This window comes from Chaetodon auriga, chromosome 13, assembly GCF_051107435.1.
Source record: "Chaetodon auriga isolate fChaAug3 chromosome 13, fChaAug3.hap1, whole genome shotgun sequence".
NCBI classification, from domain to species: domain Eukaryota; kingdom Metazoa; phylum Chordata; class Actinopteri; order Chaetodontiformes; family Chaetodontidae; genus Chaetodon; species Chaetodon auriga.
The window spans coordinates 14,545,105-14,565,624 of NC_135086.1; the positions used below are offsets into that span (position 1 = coordinate 14,545,105).

The 20,520-nt window shown below is 41.6% G+C and overlaps 1 protein-coding gene across 1 annotated transcript in view; it reads left to right on the plus strand.

Moving 5' to 3' along the window:
• Nucleotides 1–20,180: 20,180 nt before the first annotated feature.
• Nucleotides 20,181–20,520, plus strand: part of sox21b (SRY-box transcription factor 21b) — a 2,530-nt gene continuing 2,190 nt past the window's right edge. The window contains exon 1 of the mRNA XM_076747711.1: nt 20,181–20,425. The gene's annotated coding sequence lies outside the window, so the exon portion shown is untranslated. The remainder of the gene's footprint in view (nt 20,426–20,520) is intronic.

Genomic DNA, 20,520 nt, shown 5'->3' on the forward strand with positions numbered 1-20,520 from the left:
AAGCTGATTTTAAATCATAATCTGCGAGGATCATCCTTTTTTTTTTCAATAAATACATAGTAAGTTTGAAAGATTAGACTGACACTATCTGTTGCACATCTGGTGAAGAATTCCTATTCAGTTGGGAGATGCATTTAAACCCTGTGTCTTTATTCTTCAAAGTGTCAGAGTGAAAATGAAAGAGTAATACAGATAGACAGCCAGGTGGATAATCTGACACACATCACAGTCAAAGAATAAAAACTTTCAAATCTTGAAGATAATGTCAGAATGATATGTCTTGAAATGGAAATTCTATGTCTCATGACTTCCATCAGTTACTTTAACATGGATTTATGTTTTTGCACCGTGTGTTTGCGCCACAACTTTATTGATTAAGCTGATTTGTAAAAGGATAAGAAGCAAAGCCATACAAATTGTGCATTTGGCTCAGTTTATGCGCATTCTGCTTTGCATTGGTTTAGCTATATTTTCTGTTTGTGGCCCAACTAGTTTCACTGTTCACTTATTCTGACGTTGTAGTGAAGTTTGATTACAAAAAAAAAAAAAAAAAAGCATCTGCCTCTTCCTCTAGGAAAAAAAAAAGAGTTGGCAGCACCTAAAATGTTTTTCCACAAGAAAACAAAATAACCCTGAAAATTGAGAGAGCAGGAATGGGCAGCACATTATAGCCTTCATCTGTTTGTAGCATTGTCCTGGGGAGCGTATACATCACCTCCAGAGAGAAACTGATAGGCCCAACCATTCACTTCTTGGATAGATGCACAAAAGCAGAAGATATCTGCGGCACAGATTACATTATACTCTTTTCAAAAGCATTCGCAGTCAAGTATGCAGAACAGAGAAAAAAAAAGATGCTTTTAATGCCGGCCAGTGATTACAGGTGAGTGATGTAACTGATAGTTGGCTCGTCATTGTTCGGAGATTTGGTGTGTTTGACCCCCTAAAGCATTCTGCTGCCAAGGGAATTTAAAACAACCTTTGGACTCGGAGGAAAGGAATGTTATGATTGCCCTCAGTGACACTGATACAACGCTGTCACACCGCTGACTCCAGACTACAGGAGGAGCTTCGCTGTGACTGAGCCCAGTCGCGCTACACCAACACTTAGCAGCAGGCGTTTCATTAACCTGTCAGAGAGAGGCGAGATGTTGCTTTGTCTTTGATTGCCACATCCCCTTACGCTCACGCTGCTGCTTATACGTTTGACCTCCATTAGCCCACCAGGTGTGTTTCACATTTTATTTAATGAACTGTAGTCATGAGGTAATTCGTTGCCTGCAACAATACTCCTCGAAGCATTTTTTTTTTTTCTCACACCAAAGTAGTGATGTTGAGTTGTGTTGCTCCTGGGCTGATATTTTCATTGAAGGCCCCCTTATCAAATAATGAAATAAAGAATCTGCTTCTTGCCCAATGCTATTACCTCCCACAAATCAAAAGGTTTCCAGTGTAATGTCTTGCCTCCCATGCCAGTTAATTAGGTAGCGTTGTGCCACATACTAATGCTACTTTCATGAGAATAATCTGAGACAATAAACCTGTCTCTTTTGTGTTCTTCTGCAAGCCCTCTTAATTAATATCAGCAAACACAAACCAAAGTTAATTGAAATTTGAACATCCCGTCTTCATAGTTTACAAGAATACAATCGCTGCTGTTTTGTTACTGTTGTTGAATTTCTATAATAGCGGGTATCATATCTCTATTTCTCATTGATCACTCTCAGGAGTGCTGCAGAAATATAAAAGAAAGAAATGTCTTAACCATGAGTAAACACAGGAGGCAATATATGCAACCCCAACATTGATTCGGACTGAGACATTAATATTCACACTCCTCCAGATAATCATAGCAAGGTGTGCATGATTTGTTTTCATTGATTAAGTGACATTGCTGCAGCTCCTCACACCATGGTTATTAATATCGTTTGCATTGATATCATTTCGGCATTAACATTAACAACAATTTCACCAAGTGGGAGAGATTACAGGACTGATGCAAACGAGTAGGGTCTCGGTGGCAGGTAGCTTTAATCAGAACCCCTTTTGATGCAAAATCTTTACAACTTTAATCAATCTTTATGGACGAGCTTTTCAAACTGTATGCAAGTTTGAATAGCATAGTTTTAAAGAGGCTGTGCCCTCCTGTCAGATATCCGATGTGTTTTGCAAATTACAAATCCTTCTAGGAATATGAATTAGGTTGTGCAACCCGAGTGTTCCTACCGTTCATGGTGTACACAGTTCAGATTTCACGTGGTTTACATGAATTCTTAGTCCCAGCTAATGTAATCAGGCCCAACTAGCGTGGGATTGTAGTACACAGAGCCCACAACAAAGCCTAATCTGGCATGCTACTATTCCAGTAGGATTTTTTTTTGTTATCACACATCTTTTGTCATGTTGGCCCATGAACAGAAATAGCTGAACAAAATAAATAAATAGATAAACAGTGGGTTGTCTTTATAGCCTTTATGCAGTAATATTTCAGAGCCAAGAACATTTCTGAAGTTAACAGTATTTATGTTCCGGTAGTGTTGGTCACAGTCTGTCACACATTATTTGCATCTGCATGTCCGATTAACAAATATGACATATTCCTAAGATCAGGCTCCTAGCACTCTAACCACCCACCATGGCAATTAACTGTCTACTAAGCTAACAAGCGTAACACACATGCCTGATGCAAGCCAGTAGAATATCAAGCTGCTCTCCTAGATGTATCCCCGTTTACCCTGTAGTGCCACCGTGAAGGCACGGCGCACACGTGCAGGCTAATTTCAAATGTTGATTAACTTGAAGCTCTGGACCAAACATCTTTACTCCCACCGGTATCGATGCGGGGTTTACGTTGGAGTGCAACTGGCATTTGAAATCCACTAGAGATGGAGAGAGCTGTCGTCCACACGAGGGACTAGTGAGACCTTGTCAGGGGGGAGAGAGCTCTCAGACGAATTCAATGGGCTTTTCTCTGAGCTTTTCTCTGTGTCTTAGGGCTGTCGGTAGTGAATCAACTGAAATAACCAGCACTGATGCTGTCTACCGCTGACATGTTAAAATCACGCTGACCTTCGCACAGCTCAGGCTTGTTATCACTGCTTAGACAAGAGGAAGAAAATAGCTGGAGAATGCCTGAATCCATAGATAAGAGCAAAGAAAGACCACACACATGTTCAGCCGTTCTTATTGTGAGCCAGGTGCAACTGGGTTTACAAGAGGCCACTTCTGACAGTACAGTCTGTATATCACCAGAGAAAATAAAATAATTTGAGTACAAATATTATGTGTTTGCTCTGGTAACCATCGTTGACACTGTTGGAAATATGGATCCACAGATGTCATTTCTCTATTGCTGTAGGTTCAAGGATTTTATCCAGCGTGGCATCTGAGGGGAGAAGAGTGTTGTTGTAAATCCAGATTTTCTCTTTTTTCTTTTTTTTTTCTTTTTTTTTTACAGCACACTTGCCAACAAACTAAACTATCTGTTCTACTTATTTCTAAAAAAGCATTGACCGTCGGGGCATAGCCAATATGGAGGTTAATCCATTCTAGTGTCTATACTATGGGATGCTTATGGAAGCATATTTGCTTAGGGCAGCCATGCAAATTATTACTTACTGCCCTGTAAGCTGATAACACAAATTAGATACCCATTAAAGTTGAACAATGTATATAGAATGAGAAAAGATTGCAAGTGATACCTGAAGGGATGCTTAAGTCGTATGGCACTAAAATATGCCTCATGCTTGCAAACTTCAAAAGTGGAGAGATGTTTATCCTTGGGATTGGAAGATGCATAATGGTAATCTCATATGCACAGAGGCAGCTGCCAGGTGGAGGATAGCACACTGCATGTTTATGAATAGAAATCATTACAGGGACTGGGGAGCATAGCATGGACCAGTGAAACAGAACTTTTTTATCATCTACCTAGCGTGCACTACAGCGCTTAAAAGTTCATGCGCCGAAATGTTTAGTATTAGTTTAGCTGTGGTCATTTTGTGCTGTATTAGGTCTCTGTGTGTGTTTTTTTTTCTTCTGTGCATTTGCTTGTTGTGAATAGATCCAAGTGTTAAGAAACATTAGTCCCTCTAACTTGAAGTCCTGCCCTGAATGCGGGTTGGAGTCGAGAACAACGAGGCCGTTAATGCGATCCTGCCACCTGAGGGGCCTGTGAAATCAGAAACGTGCCAGCTTTAACAGCAGCGCCACAACTCCACTGGGCCTTTGCCTTCACCAGCCTCTGCTCTTATCAGATGAGCCACTTTAATTCATGTGCCAAACACCTCTCTGAGGGCGAATGCAGAATGTTCAGCAGCTTTTAAGAAGTGGAAATGCCGTTCGTGGCGTGTTAGACGAGAGAGAGGAAGTGCTCCAGGCCTGTTTGGGAACCCCAGCTAATTCTACCTTTGACTTGCCTGTTGTTGTCTCTGAGCCCCTTTCCCTTTCTGCTTCTCTGGCTGGCTGATAGTTAGGGATTCATCTTAAAACCTCCCCTTTGTCTGGCGGACCGTGGAGTCAGCAGTTATTTTTCAACTGACGACTTTCAATGCTTGGCGGTGAAAGAGATGAAGCTGAAACACAAAGGCAAATTAAGGGTACAAAAACACTCGCCATTGTCCCATTGTTGAGGGTCACAAATCGTCAAGTAAAAGCAACACAGCGTGGTTGAAATGTATTCGCCTCCATCCCTTTCCCCCCCTCCCTCCCTTCTCCTCTCTTTATATTCATTAGATTCATTATAGGCCACAAAGGATTGCCAACAAAACAGCTTGTGATTTTAGTTGAATTCATCCCCCTCTGAGGCCTGCAGGGAAATTAAAGTAGGTGACTATCACTGGAGGGGGAGCAGGCTTGACACATCTGAAGCTTTCAGTGATGCTAATAGTCAAGCGTATCCAAAATACACAGGAGCTGACCTCAAACAGATTGTGGGGGTTTAAAATCATTAGTTTGCAAATGAAGCAAAAGTACATTGGTTCTATGGTAGAATCAGCCCACTCTGAACCTTTGATTAGTGTTTGTCAACTCCCCTTTCTCTTCATACTCCCCCACCCACTTGCAATCCAGAAATTAATAAAGGAGACATAGCGACACTTTGGAGGGAAACGCTTGCATCTCCAGCACCTGTTAAACAAATGCACTTAAGGCAGGAATCAAATTGCAGGCAGGTTTAAATTGGTGTAAAATCTTCATTTAGATGATGTCCCCAGGGCCTGCTTATTACTTGAGATTTATATAGCATTAGTTCTGCCTCGCAAATGTGGTGCACCATTCCACCTCAGTGAAATATGAAGAGGTTTGATAAAAAGCTACAACAGATTCTCTCATTAAAAAAACCTAAACCTTTTAAAGATTCATTAATTTAACTTGTGGCATGCAGCTCTGACATGCACAGAGTTCTGTACTTGTGCCCTTGAGCGCTGTATGTTATACGCTGTAAGATGATGCTGTGGCTCATTGGCATGGGTCTCTGAGAGGAAGCGCGCTGACAAATTAGTGCACCTGCAACGCTGAATACATCTCATTTCACCACAGATGTTCATTTTGACGCATGTGCCGATACTAGAATAAGCAAAATATGAGGAATTCTGTCAGAGGCTTTGCACCTGTTGTTTTTTTTAAGGCAGAATTTGAAGTAGGTTACACTTGCTATCACATGTCGTGTTGCCGAGAATGGCACACATCATGGTGAAGGCTGAAGGCTGGGAGGAAACGACCACAAAGGCATTTCAGTTGCAGCAGTACCCCTATTGAGTATGTCTGTTTCAGTCACCAATCTGCTTTGTTCTCCATCCTTTTCAATTTGTTTACATTTGGCCCCTACTGGAGAGGGACAGTCTATTGATTTATTGTCCCCGCTTCCTGAGAGTGCCGTTAAGAGTGCACAAGGCCCCCCCGCCCGCCCCGTCTTCAGGCCTTGCTCTTACATTGTGTCGCCTGGTTGCTGGCTTCTGTTTCAGGGAAAGGCCCTGCCCAAGCATCACAAGGACCTCACAGGAAAAAAGCCTCAGCCGCACGAAGGCCTGAGAGACAGCACGGCAGCACAATGTAGCTCCATCTGAATAGCAGACGTCGTGGGACCTTTGCCTCCCACAGAGGGCTTTTTTTCTCCTACGTATTCCAAAGAAATAAGACGTCTCTTTAATAATAGTCAGAAATGTTATTATGTAGTGTATATTTATGCAAGTTTATGACTAATATACAATATATATGCACACACACTCGCACGCATGCACACACACACACACACACACACACACACACATATATACGTATATAAACAGGTTTTTTTTTTGCTGTATGTGTATACACACATTTTTTCTTCTCTCAGGGTGGTTTGTATTCATGCTTCATGACATCTTTTGCAGATTGATATTTTTTATGAAAAGCACTGAAATTCGACAGAACAATTTCTTCGAGTCAAAGGAATCATTTCAGATGAAAGTTGAAATGCTATTGTAAAATGGCCTTTCACTCCTCCCGCTTGAAGATAAACAATTTCCCATGAATATATGGCTGGGCCCCCTATCTATCACAAAAATCAGAATGTGTCCCATACTGAGCCTATTGTAGTCTATTAAAAGAAATCCTTCCCTGTGGCAACCATTTTGCAGGTTTCAAGTAGATAAATGCCTTCCAAGAGGGATAAGAATGCATTTCTACAAAACTGCATTAAAGAGTAATGTTTGTCAACTACGCCGATAAAAACTTCACAGTCACAATTCTTTTTAGAGGCGGCAAATGCATTGGCAATGTGTAAAGCTGATTGGTCTGGGGAGGCTGCCTACAGGTTAGCAGGCCTCATTTCCAATCTCTGACAGCAATATGTGTCGCCGTGCGCTTCATCCCGATTGCTCATGTTCAACACAAACCATGGTCACTCTATATATGGAAATCTCTGTCTTCAGGGCGAAAAAAAATTAAAAAGGTGAGATTGGCACTTTAACCTCCATGCCCCCCTGAAAATATGTTTTAGTCTGATACATTATACTACTGCGAATTATTTATCAAGAAGATACAAGCTTGATATTTCAAAAAAATAATGAGATGTTGAGGTGGCAGCTGGAATGTTCTGGTCCAGCGAGCAGCATCTATGAATCGGGGGAAATGAAGTAAATATGGCTGGCTGGGACACACCATGTGCAGAATGTGAAAGAGTGGAGTCCAGTGCTTAGGTGGCACTGACCAAAAACTTCAAATCCTGCCTTTGTGGCAGTCTTTTAGTCTCTTTTGGAACAGTCGCACCAAATTTAGCCGCATTAGTTATTCTAACGATTAGATACGTGCGGATTTAAGTTTTGAAAAGCACTGTTTGCCCAAACGTCTGCAGCTCTTTCAGAGTGAATTCACCGCAGATAAAAATCTGGTGCGTTAGGAAATGGAAATTGAATATCAAGCACAGGAGGAAGATATTCAATCTGGAATCTCTCAGGCAAAAACAAAATAAGTGTTGTGCTAAGTTGAGTTGAAAGAGCCCACCTGTCGACACGCTGCATTCAGAGAACAAGTCATCCAGTTGTTGCCGCTCATACAAAGCGAGCGAAGAGAAGAAATCCATTCACACACTCTGAATGCAGCTGAAGTGTGTCTCTCCACAGATGACTGTTATTTGAAAGAACAAAACAGAGAAAGGCCGTGTATTAATTCACTTCAGACACTGTCAGTCGGTGCTTTCACTCCAATGTTTTGTCTCTCACGCTTTGATGAACACACGGCAATCAAGGTGAACCATGACTTGTTCAATTCTTTAAGGCAGTGAGTAACATGTTTTTCATCACGGCCTATTCACGCCTACACAATGTCACTTAAAACTGAGATATGGTTTTAGAGAGATGATTGTGCTCTAAAATCGCTCCCTTTTTTGTCATGCTTGTACAGGATTTAAATGCGATGCATCATTCTGTTAGAAGATAATTTAATAGTGAAGTATTAATATTTGAATTTATTGCATCAGACTTGTATTGAGTAGCTCAACTTGTTGACTGAATTAAGTAAATCAAATGACAAGAAAAAAAAAGTGCTTATATGCTTATTTCAGAGCTTTGCCCCCCTCCTCAACCCAAACTCTTTGTTTTGATTTATTTCATCCTCTCAGAACATCCCGTTGCTTTTCAGGGCCCCCTTTGTTCTTGGTGAAGGGGTCTTTTATTTGGGAGAAATCTCCCATCTCAGACCAGCGCTTTGCCTTGATGCAGATCTTCATTAATCTCCGGGGCCGCTGTGGGCTCTACAGCAGCCTGCCGTTTTGATGGGAATTGAATTTGATACTGTATTGTGGCTTGTATGGGAGCTAACAATGGCTTGTGTTCCTTCCTGTGTCTGCGCACAATCAGAGAGACCCAATTAAATAATTTGGTACAATAAAGGGGAACAAAAGGATACCCAGGCATAAAGTGAGGGCTCCAACATTTGCATTCTACCTATTTCTGTATCATGTTAATTAATTTGCTTTGAAACCACAGAGGGAGGCACAATGGGAAACTGTGCAGCTCATTTCAGAGTATGTCTGAGGATGGTTTTTATTCAGGTGACATGCTAAATCAACATTTTACAATAGAAAAATCACATTTTTCTCTGGAACGCCAAAGACAGTCAAAAAGTGACTTCTCTTTATTTGAATTCAGCTTTTTATTTATTTATTTTTTGCACAAAGTTTTCACTTTTGCAAAGTAAACTTTATAATGGAAGGACATCATTTCAAAATAGCATTATTCCCACTTTTTCGACACGTTTGGATCATAAAAGGCTCTCTGTGCCTCAGTCACATAATCTCACTTCTGTTTGAATAGAATAATTTTGCATTTAAAATGACTGTAATGATAACCTGCTCTTAATTAACAATGTGTGAATTGTGTGATATATAACTGCTTTTGTTGATGGTAATATGTCATATTCAATGAAGGGTAAATGAATTATCCACGAGTGGCCCGTGATAAGCGGTGATGGGACCCATATGGAGCTGTCAGTGGACTGCTGGTGGGCTCTCCTAGTCCAGCCGCTGTAATTGAAAGAAATGAGCCATGGAGCTGACACATTAGCAGTCTCCCCAGAGATGGACCACACAGCGCACACACACACACACACACACACACACACACACACACACACACACACACACACAGGCGTGCACATCCACATACATACATACACATATTCTCTCTTTTTTTATACATCATCTCTACAGGCTCTATCTGACTGAAAGTATAACCCAGACAATGTCAGCCTGGCTGACGCGGGACAGCGCCCTACTGTAAGTGAGACAGGGTATAAGATTGGGTAGGTTTCTGTCTGGGTTAAGGGGATAATGAGAAACTGCCCTGCAGTGAGTTAATCAGCTCATCGCTCTCCCAGCACTGCCATTTATTTGCTGTTTATTCCCCAGCACAGGGCCCCAGGGGGAGGCCTGTCTGTGAGGCAGCACCTGCAGCTTCCCCGACACTTGATTTAGTGCTGTAAATGCTGCTTGTGGGCTAGATTACGCTGGACAGTGATCAAACCTTATTTGCACTCTGATTAGACAAACTGCTCCCTGCACTGACCAGGCTGAAGCAATCCTCCTTTAGCAATTTTATACTGCTGCCCTGCGTAAAAATGATTAACACTGCCTGGCTGAATGTGGCAGCCATTCACCACAGCCATACTCCTGCATAGCCCTGATTCTGAACCAGGCATCAGTCCTTTTGCTATAAGCCAACTGTTATAGCCACAGTTGTGAAAAGGTCCTCAATATTCATTAAAACCTCATGGAAGTAATCATAGAACTTGCACTGTTTCTACAATTGGTCACAACAGAGTAAGCAGAGAGGCAATTTGTGTCAATGTATATTTCCTTAGGTATGGCTGGCTGATTCAGCACAAACACTGCCCCCCTTTAGCCTCTCAATATCTCTCAGACAGCTTGATCTTATCTGCTGGTTTATCACAAAATTATAAAATATAATGCAGAAGACAGCATGACCTGCACGCTGCAGATCACACACACACATGCGCTGCCCAGTTATTAGATGTATGAAGAGAACAGTTTGGACAAAACACCACAAACCCAGTGATGGATATGCTTTGGTTTGACAATAATGCTAAGTGGCATTCAAGCTAACGTGACCTGACTTTGGGTAACGTTTTATATTAAAGGGACACCATTAACTACTACTGCTTATTAGCATGGATATTACTGCCATATTGGCTCTTTATTGGTCATTATAAAACACTTGCTAATGCATTCTTGTGGGGGTTAAGCTTATTAAGAGTTAGAGTTAGATTATTAAGACTCAGTAATTGATGTTCAACTTCCATACTTATTATCAATGAGCAGTAATGAGGAGATCATTGAGGGAAAGGTTCATAGTTCAGTTGTTGTAGAATGTAGTTATGCAGAATAAGGTATTGATAAGTGCTTTATAATGACTAATAAAGAGCCAATATGCTGCAAATGCGCCTGCTAATAAGTTAATGGTGAATTTCTGTATGTTCATATAAAGTGTTACCCAACTTTGCATCGATGTTTACATTGGTATAAGTTATTACATCAACATCTTCGACATGCCAGGCAAGGATTTGTATACATTATACAGGTCTTTTTTTTTTTTTTTCTTCTTTTTTTTACAGTGTTTATATTATTTTGTCAAAACCCTATGTGCAATCTATGCATATGCAAAGACACATAGACACATATTCGCACACACATGCACACACTCCCAAGAGCAGACAATACATCCTGTAACCTTCAAACGTATTGTGTTTAGAGTAGGTCCCCTGTTGCATTCAGAGTGGAAGGCACTTCAGCTTGGTCATTGTACAGCAGATTTTCATGCTTTAATGCTGCACAAAGCCTGCTCTTTCCGCCAAATGATCAGGCCATCTTAATGTTGCACCTGAGACTCAATAGGTACGTATGTAGAGCATTGGCAAGGTCTCCTTTCTTTCATCTGCTCCTCTGCCGAGGATAGCAAAGTATTAATGAAGCCGTTTTCTGATCTGCTCTCTTTACCCTGATCCTCCCCCAGAATGCCTCTCCATAATTTTTCTAGTATTTACTGTATTACCATAACCCTGATGCAAGGCCCATTTAGAATTGTGCTTGAGCGACTGGGAGCATATTAAGGCAAAGGGGAATTTTTGTGAAGAAAATGTACAGTGTACACAGCTGAAAAGAATAGAGGGCAATACTCATAATGGAATCTGAAAGCTTTCATTTTTTCCCTCATTGTCTCTCCTTCCTTCTCTAAACAACCTTCCTTTTTTCAGCTATCAGAGCAAAGTTCTCAGAGAGAAAATGAAGTTCATTCATGCATCCTGAGAGAGGCTTTTAAGGTTGAGTACAGCTCAAACAAAAAGGAATGTGAGCTACGGCTGGCCTGAGTATGACTCAATGTTTATAACCTTGGCGTGCAGAATTCAAGAATGCTGAGGAAATGAATGAAGCTGGCTATAAAGCACATCCAGGCCACAATTCTGTGAGACTTATTGGTATTCATTAACACGTTTTGTCCATGTCGCTAAAGTGATGTGATGTGCTGTCGGTTTTTGTGAAAGGTTTCTGGATAATCAGACTCAAATATTCCACGCTGCAAACTATTGCTGCTGAATTTGAGCTGGAGAACCGACAATGGCAGAACTGATACTGCTTCTTTTTTGGGTGAAATAATTCTCTTGAATAATATTATTGTATTTTTATTGATTTAGAGTGCGCGGAAGATATGTATCTTGAAGATGAATGTACGGTTCCGATAAGATACAAAGAGTATTTTTCTTTGCTGTCAGGTCCCCTCCCATTGCTCCCAGCCCCTTTCTCTCTTCATTTTACTAACTGGTGCTCAAAGCTTCTCCTCCGCTGACCAAGCATCAGCTTCCCTGTGCTGATAAATGGGCTTCTTTGAATTGATGGCAGGCTGGAGGAAAAAGAGATAATCCTAGATAATGTGGACACAGTTTTCATTTCTTGTTACCCAATTAAACTGCAATTATCCCAAGAGCAGGAGAGGAGAAAAGTGGAAAGAATGGCCAAAGAATGGGAGAGCGAGGCTCCCTGGGATACTCTCTACCAGACACATTAGCCCAGATTTGCTCCATCCTGATAAAAGAGACCCATTTCTTGCACTTGGCAGTGCACAGCAAGTGGCAGACCAGCTGCAACCTGGGGTTTAGAAAAGAATGCCTGTGCAATGTTTGTGCCATGCCTCAAAGTGGCTGGGAAGAAAAAGATCAAAATGTATACAGGTTGTCGCCCTATTAAAGCATGGTGGCTTTTGTATGGCGCTCCATGTGTCTTTAGCCGAGGACATCAAGGTTTTATCCCTTAACAGCCCGTATAGATTTTTTTATATATTATTATTATGCTAATGTCCAAGACACATTGTCGGAGGGAACAAGTGTGCATTTTGTGAAACCTTTGTCGTCACTGACTGATCAATGTAAGAACCCTGGAGCTGACTACACAGGGGTTCAAAAACCTTCAAACAAGCCCCTCTTATAGCATATCCAAAAGTGCTTTGACCGAGAGCCTGTGTGCGCCTACTGTTCCTTAAAGGAATCGACCACAGCTTTAAAAAAAAAAAGAAAAGGGGGACGCTTCCTCTGTGAATTGTTTGCCTCCAGATGAATCAGGACGGGGTGAAACTCTCCCCTGGCACAAAATCTAAGAAGTAAATTAATGTCTTTTGTAATTACTGCTCTTCTTAGTAATTATCACACGGGACAATTTATGGATTAACATATTGATTTCACTTGACCCCTTGGCAAAGCTTAATTTGGACAGAGAGGATACTTTTGGCTTGTGCTGCCAAATGCAAACAGCCCTCGGGGCCCTCGCTGGAGCTTTGCTTTTTAGGCGTGTCACAGCATCTTTAGCAAACGTCCCCATGGGACGACGATCTGACTCGCGCAGGGTCCTGGCCTTTGGGTTAGCTATCCTTTCAGAGTGCAGCTCTGCACGGGTATTGACTTTAGCCAAACATAAAAAAAAAAAAAACAAAAAAAAACTGCACAAGTGAAAACTGAGAGGAGCATTCGTAAGAGTAATTCATTAATCTTCACAGGCGATTAGTGCTTTGAAGTCTTTGATTTTGAAAAGCCGTGCTCCTTGCTTTACTATCCCTCCCCTCACGGGCTGTTTAGATAAACATTGGAAATAAACAGATTAGTTAAAATCATTAGGCAAACATCTCCACACGCAAACACAGGTTGCCTGCTTTGGCATGCTGATAAGTGTAACCCCTCTGCAGTGGCATCTAATGATGCTGTCGCGTGTGCTGTGTGCACAGAATCAGCGGCGTGGCAGTAATGCATTGCTGATTATGGAGAGGGGAGAATACTCTGTCAAAATATGATCAATATTTCCTATAAGTGCCCCCGCTGCTCTGCATGAGTAATGGCCTGATTAAGCGAGCAACACGACAGAGGCCAGTATGAATGCGGCCTCTCCACTGCTGTGTCCATCAAATAATGAGATCACCTGAGACAGCCACCGTCACCCCCACCCTCCTCCACCCTCCTCCACCACCCCCGAACAGGACGTGCTGACAGGACACTTGCCCTCCCATTGATCATATTGTCATTCAAGCCAGCACTTGGGACACACATATTCACACACACTCTCACACACACACACGTGAAATGCAGTGCAAATATCACTAATCTCTTCCCGTGTTATGGTATAATGAACTCTTACTGCAGTTGTTGGACTTGCCACATGTTTTGATGTATGTCACATAACACTGCTTTAGAGGGCTCACCTGGAGAGAATGAGCGCTCTGCAGGAACTCTGTTATTTCTCTCTTCTGAAAAGTGGGACTTCTCTCTCTCTCTCTCTCTCTCTCTCTCTCTCTCTCTCGCTCTCTCTCTCTCAATGACATGGTTATTATCTTGGTCACTTAATCTCCTCAAATAAGATTGATTTGTCCTTTCAGGCTGTGTTAGAGAGCCTCTGTCAGAAGGCACTCAGGCCATGGGAACCATAGAGTTCCAATGCATCCTCACAATTTTCCCATTTGATGGAGGTCACAGTCACTCAGGCTGCTTCTTTGACATACTGATGAGTACACGCACAAAGGCTCTTTCATTGTTACAAGTAATAGAGAAGAGCACGGCTACATGCACAATACGCGACAGGAAGAGATGCATGGTTGTGAATGTGTCATGCAAATGCAAAAAGGCATCCCACATGGGTGGATAATTATGTACTACAACCATGTGGCGAGATTGGCGTGATCATTTTTTAAAGATTCTGTCTTTGTCTTCATGTCAGCTTTAACAGGTAATGAACACATGTGAGCGCCAACATTTTATGGATCGCAACAAATGTATAGACGCTTCATAAGACTCTGTATTACTTCAGAAGTTTTGGGGTTTTTTTTTTTTCTTTTTTTGACCAATGGGTACCCACCAGATTCCGCAGATTTCTTGCAACACTTCAAACATTTTTGCACAACACTCAAAGTAAGTTTGCTCAAAGAAATATTTATTCACAGCATGGTTTGGTCCCTCTGTCAAGGCCAGTGTTCTGGTGCAAGCTTAATTAAAACATTGTGGTTTTTTTCTGTCACTTTCTTTAGTGTAATTTTATGTAGTCTGTTTTTCATAAATCACTTTCAGCGAGACTGTAAGGTCCCGTAGACAATGGAAAGCAGTTCCTACAAAAGAGAAAGAAACCACAGAAGGTGATCTTTAATAGTCGACTTGTGAATACTTTGAACAGTTTTGCAAATTGATTTGATCACATTTAACTTTTCATTTTTGCAGACCCGTGCATTGAAAAGGCTGTGAATTTTAATAAATCTTGACCTTTAAAGCTCAACTTTTTTAGTGTTCTCACCTTCTGTTCATTCAACCCAGATCAACACAAATCCTGAGATTCAGTTCTTCATTTCCTATTCATAACATCAGGGAAACTTGCAACAAGGGTCAAAGGTTGTTAATAAGCTGGAAGCACTATACAGTCAACTTTTATACAAGTGTGTTTGATGTTGTGTGTAATGTTAAAGATGAACAAGTCACCCTGTGGATTTCTTTCTTGTTCTGAAGGACGATGGCACACTATGAAAGCCCAAATAGCTTGTTGCTGCGCTGCCACGGGTTCAAGGAGATTGGATCACTTTTTGTTTGCGGAGCGGCCTCAATTCAGCTTCCACATAAAGAGTGAGAGACTAGGAAAGGACTGAGAGAGAGCAGTCTTTGTGGGGTTGAAGGGAAGGGGTGGATAAAAAAATTGCCTTGGTGCATCAGTTTTCTCTGATCCCAACTGGAACTATAAATGTATCTGAGAGATGAGCTATCTGTGGCGGGCTGTGCCACAAGCAGGCCTTTTCTTCCCTCTGTCCCTGTGATGAGTTAGCAGGACCTGGAGTGATAAAGCTGATAGAAGGGCTGCTATCAGGTGGCAGTCTGGGTAATTACAACTCTCTATTTGGGGCTTTGCAGTGATGCTGTGGCGATAAGGGGAATATAATGAGGAAGAAAGGCCAGCGATAATGTATCCGCTAAATGGTTCAAAATAGTCTATCATGGGAAAAGTCATCTCGGAGCCTGGAGGGAAACAAGTATCTGTGGATTTGAACCACAGGGCCCTGCTGCAGAGGCTACGTGGAAGGTTTAAGCTAAACATACGGCCTGTGGGGGGTAGCGGCAATCGTAGTTCAAAAATCTGACTTTTCACAAAGGGTAGGATAGACCGTTTTTTTAATGATCCAGGAAGTCGTTTGATTGCCGCTGCTATTTTGTTTGGCCCTCAGGGTGCGGAGATATTCTGCAGTGTGAGATTACATATAATACTTTGACAAGCGGCGGTTTAAAGATGAAGGTCTTATCAACCTCGCGGACTCCACATCCTTCTGTGTAGCCATTCTCCCTCCATAATGTGCTTTCAAAGTTTGTTGTATCTGTCAGTTCAGGTCCTCGAAGATTGAACTGACAATCACTCCTCTTTCCTCCCTCTTTACCATCATTCAAGCATTCACTCACACACGCTCACTCAATCCTCAGGGCCATTTTCCTGTTCCACTCCCCAGTCTTTAATACACACTGCAGTGTGTTCTAGCTTGTATGGCTGTTTCATTGTGAATTACAGATTCCCTCACTAGGGATCATGACCACTATCAATAGTATTTTCACTAATGTGATTAAGTTAATACTGTGCTCTATGAGAGGATTATTTCTCAATTCCTCTTGATATGCGTAATATTTAGGTTGTGGTTGAGTAAATATTTTGGTTCTCCATCAAAATAATTCCCACTGAGACAAAGACACGAAAGTCTGCCCTAAGGAGCAATAAAGACTGTATAATTAGAATGATTAAAGAACTGCACAACTAATTTGGCACTTATTGAATATATTTTGAGAACACAACATTCAAAATAGGTCACATATTTAAACCACAAAAAATATTAACTTTATTCACATTAATTATGTATTTATTCAGACATTCTGTGTGAGTCATTTGAAGTGATGCTGAAGTCGGCATTGTCTTTTTACCAATCCGGTCATTATGTCGCCTTGCACTTAAGCATATTTTCTACGTATTGTGGAAGCTGTAAAGAAACCTCATTAGACAAAATGACTTCTAATCTAAATGCAATCATCTTTAAATAGTAATCAATTGGATCCCTTACAACACTAAACTGTTTGTCATTAGCACTTTATCAAAGGCTCACTTAAGATAAGATTCTGCTGCTAATGGCGTGTGATGGTGACAAATTGACTTCCAATATTCTCCACATCATGCAGGAAAACACTCTGCTCCTCTCGTGCTTCTAACATGTTTGCTCGGCTGAAAAATGCATTTACAATTTTTTTTTTAGATTTTGTTTCCTTGTTCCAGAGTGTCTTTCATATGAATACCTTTGTCTTAATCTCCCACAAATTGGAATTTATTTCAGCCAATCATTAATAAAAATAGGCTACGTGATGAAAAGAGTTAACTGAAAATATACAGTAATTATGTTTGAAACAATATTATATTTCTCCCTCCTTAAAGCTTCTGTATTATAACATCAGTCATGCTTTTAAATAGCTTTTTAGCAAAGCTAATGAAATATTTGGGTCCAGATTCATGCTGTTTATCTGCAGCATAAATCCTTAATCTGAAAATCAGCTGTAAAAAGTGGAGCAATTTGCATGTTCATATAAGGATTAATGAAAATCCTCAGAAGACGGATGAAATGGATGAGGCGGCTACCTTTTTCACTGTGAGGAGCATTTGCTGCTTTCTGTGTTGGCCTGCATGGGAGCAGCTCTGGCTCAAAGAGGAAGGGGAAGATCCAGGCAGAGCTGTGATCAGACAAGCAGAAAGAAACCACATCAGGTACACAATCAGGACCCCTCCCTCGCCCTTTCTTCCAGCCTCCCCGATAATGAGCAAACTTTCATGTGGCTGTAAATGCTCCTCTCTTCTGTTTTTGAAGTGGCAAACATGAGATATTGCTGTTTACCCTGCTCACTTTTCTTTCCCAGTCAAAGAAAAGCCATCTGATAGCACGAGGCCAACTTATGTTATCTTGAAATCAATTCATTTTAAGACTTGATTCCCCTCCCTCCACCTCCAACGGTGCCACTTGCAGAGAGTAAACAGCAACACTTTGAAAAGAAGAAGGAGGTAAAGCACACATCCCACATTACTCCTCATAGATGAGGGCTTTTTATGCAGGCTGGGATTATCCAGGGATCCTCATCAACTCTCTTCATAATTTGTTGTGCTTTCTCCCAGAGTTAGTGGAGTGTTGAGCAGAATAAACTGGTGCTATCATGAAGATTCTTGCACCTCCAGGGGCTCCTATTTCAGAGTGATGGCTTTAGCACTTTAGAGTGAACTGTGTGCGATCTCTCCGGCTAGGAAAATGTCCCCATGGGCTTGTTGTTGCTGCTGTCTGCCTTCTATTTGCATGATATTTTTCTATTCAGTCTTATCATCAGTGTGCTGTGAGGTGGGAGTGCTGGCTCCGTCTCAGAGGCTGGACCCGGGCTTTATCGGCAGGTAATTCTCCCACTCTCACTAACTCATCTTGAATTATTTAAGTGTTATTTCCAGGACCCAGGCAGAGGTAAAAGAGGGGGGAAAAACACACTGGGTTGTTGTTGGTGTTATTTATTTATGTTTCAGAAATCAGATATCATTAAATTACTAAATTGAATAAATTAGTGTTTTCCCAGTCTGCAAATTAATAAGCTGTTTTGTGAAATAGATACGACGAATCTTGACATTTTGATCAGTGGAAAACATGCTGGATGGCTGTGCCTGCTCCCGTTAATGCAGGCTCAACAAGGCCCTGGCATCATCTGAAATCCTCCAACACGTGTTATTAAAAAAAACAGATGCCATGCTTTAGGAGCAGGGCAGTGAACAGGGGTTTTTCTCTACATTGTTAAACAAATAAAATAATAAATTACATAAAACTGCAGAGAGAATTAAAACAAATCCATCTCCTCGGGGGGCAGTCAAAGGCACGCATGTTTGCAGACACTGCATTGCACACCTCTGTAACTCTCTGCTCCCGATAAGAACTTTCCACCGTAACTTATTCATATAATTCATAGCAATTTTTTTTCCTTTTTTTGCCCGTTTGTGTCATGAGAGGCACATGCTCCTGCGGAGTGAGTGGAGCGCTTCATTGCAGTAATGTTATCGAGGTGAATGACAAGCCGACAAAAGGGGCGCGCAGTGTTGAGAGGCGCTGCGGCTCAGTTTGGGCAGCAGGTTTGTCTCTCAGCTGGTCCCTTTGGCGCGCATCATCCTCACCTTGTCAGGTTCCCTACTTGAGACAAAGGAGCGATCCCTCCGTGAGCTGCAATAAAAACAAGCCTGATCCCTGTTCACAGAAAATTCAAGACAAATCTCAGCATGCAGCAATCAAAAAGGCGCTGCTTTTGTAAATTGCGCATCACTTTGGGATAGGTCAGCGTCATCACTCAGCTTTCACCCTGTCAATAATCTGCCGACACGTTATTTAGGCCTGCGTTAAAAGCAGAATTATTTCTCCAATATTTCTATTTTACAATAATAATAACAATATATATGCTAATAATAATAACAATAACAACAGTCCCACTTTATATATTGTGTAAACTGTCCTCAGATTAGGTTAAGCCGTTCAAAAAAGAACAACAGTTGTGAATTGAATTTGACATCCATTTATATCCTAATTTAAACGCTCGACCTACAGCCTAATTCGTCATTTGTAATATTGTTTGATAGCCCTTCTCTATTTTCCTTTTTTTTTGTACACATATAATTATGTACAACGGAGAAGGTGCGGGAACAAACCACTTAAACCTACAATTTACTCAACAAGTCCTGCAGATAACTGTAATTGCTTAGTTGAATATTCGACAACCTAATTTCAGTTGTCGACTCGCTGCCCTTGGGAAAGTCCTTTGAAGTGAAAGTGAAAAGGGGGATTTCGGGAAAGTAATTAATTTCACCAAGCGCGATTAGAAACACTTCAGACCTCCTCGGCGTCCGCGTATTTACGACAAATGCAACGATATCAGAAAATTAAAGAAGATATTCTTTACCTCTCTTGTCGTCTTACGCACTACTTTTCAATGGCAGTGCCACCCATGGGGAAAGGGATGGGAAGGGGCAGGCGGAGAGAGACACCGGTGAGGATGAAAGGTGAGAAAGTTGGAGTGGCAGCAGCATGATTCAAGCTGCTTTGATTGGCAATTAAACAGCTGGAACAGAGAGGAAGAGGCGATTGGGCATGCGGTGATGCATGTTTTAAACAGGGGAGAGCGACTGCTTCTTTTTCCAAGTATTTGATGGCTCAGATTCGACGCAAGTTGAGTCTGAACTTCAAAAAATCCGCACCTGTCTGCTGCGCTCACTCTCACAGTGACTGGGATGAAGCCCCAGAGGCTCGCACGCGCTGAGACCTCAGGTGTTCCAGGTGCATCCGCCGCTAACGTAAATAACTTAATTACTTTAAGTGAACTAAGCAATCACTCGTTAGAATAAATATGATTCAGGACATGAAACCAATTAGTCCAAATAACACCGAGGTCAACGCTCTGAGTTAAAAAAAAACCCCTCACATAATAAATAAAGATGATATATCCTAAATACGAGATGCGTTTCCTCTTTAAACAGGGTGGGATTTTTTAAAAAATCGTTCAGCAGTCGCCTGCGTGATCGGCGCAACTGCGCATGCGCCAGAGGCACTTTCACTACCTGCCACACAACCCTGTATTTCACATGGGGCAGGCGGGAGTCATCATCCACTTGCGTAAATGCTGCTGCTGAGTGGTGTTTGACAGTCTCAGGCGACAAGAGGAAAGCAAGACAGCGGCTTTTTTTCGTGCCCTCTCCTGTTTGCTAAAGGCGTTATCACTGATGAATGCCACCATGAAGCAGAAAACATAAGTTGCGCACTCGGAAGGACGCTGCCACTTGTACTTCGCACTAGATATTTATCGGTGGGATGAAGAATTGAATTAGGTAAGTGGCCCAAACATGAGCCGCAGCTGCTGTTGTGAGTCCGAAATGAATTTTACTGAATTGCTCAACTTTTGAAAGGAGTTCTTCCTGTGATT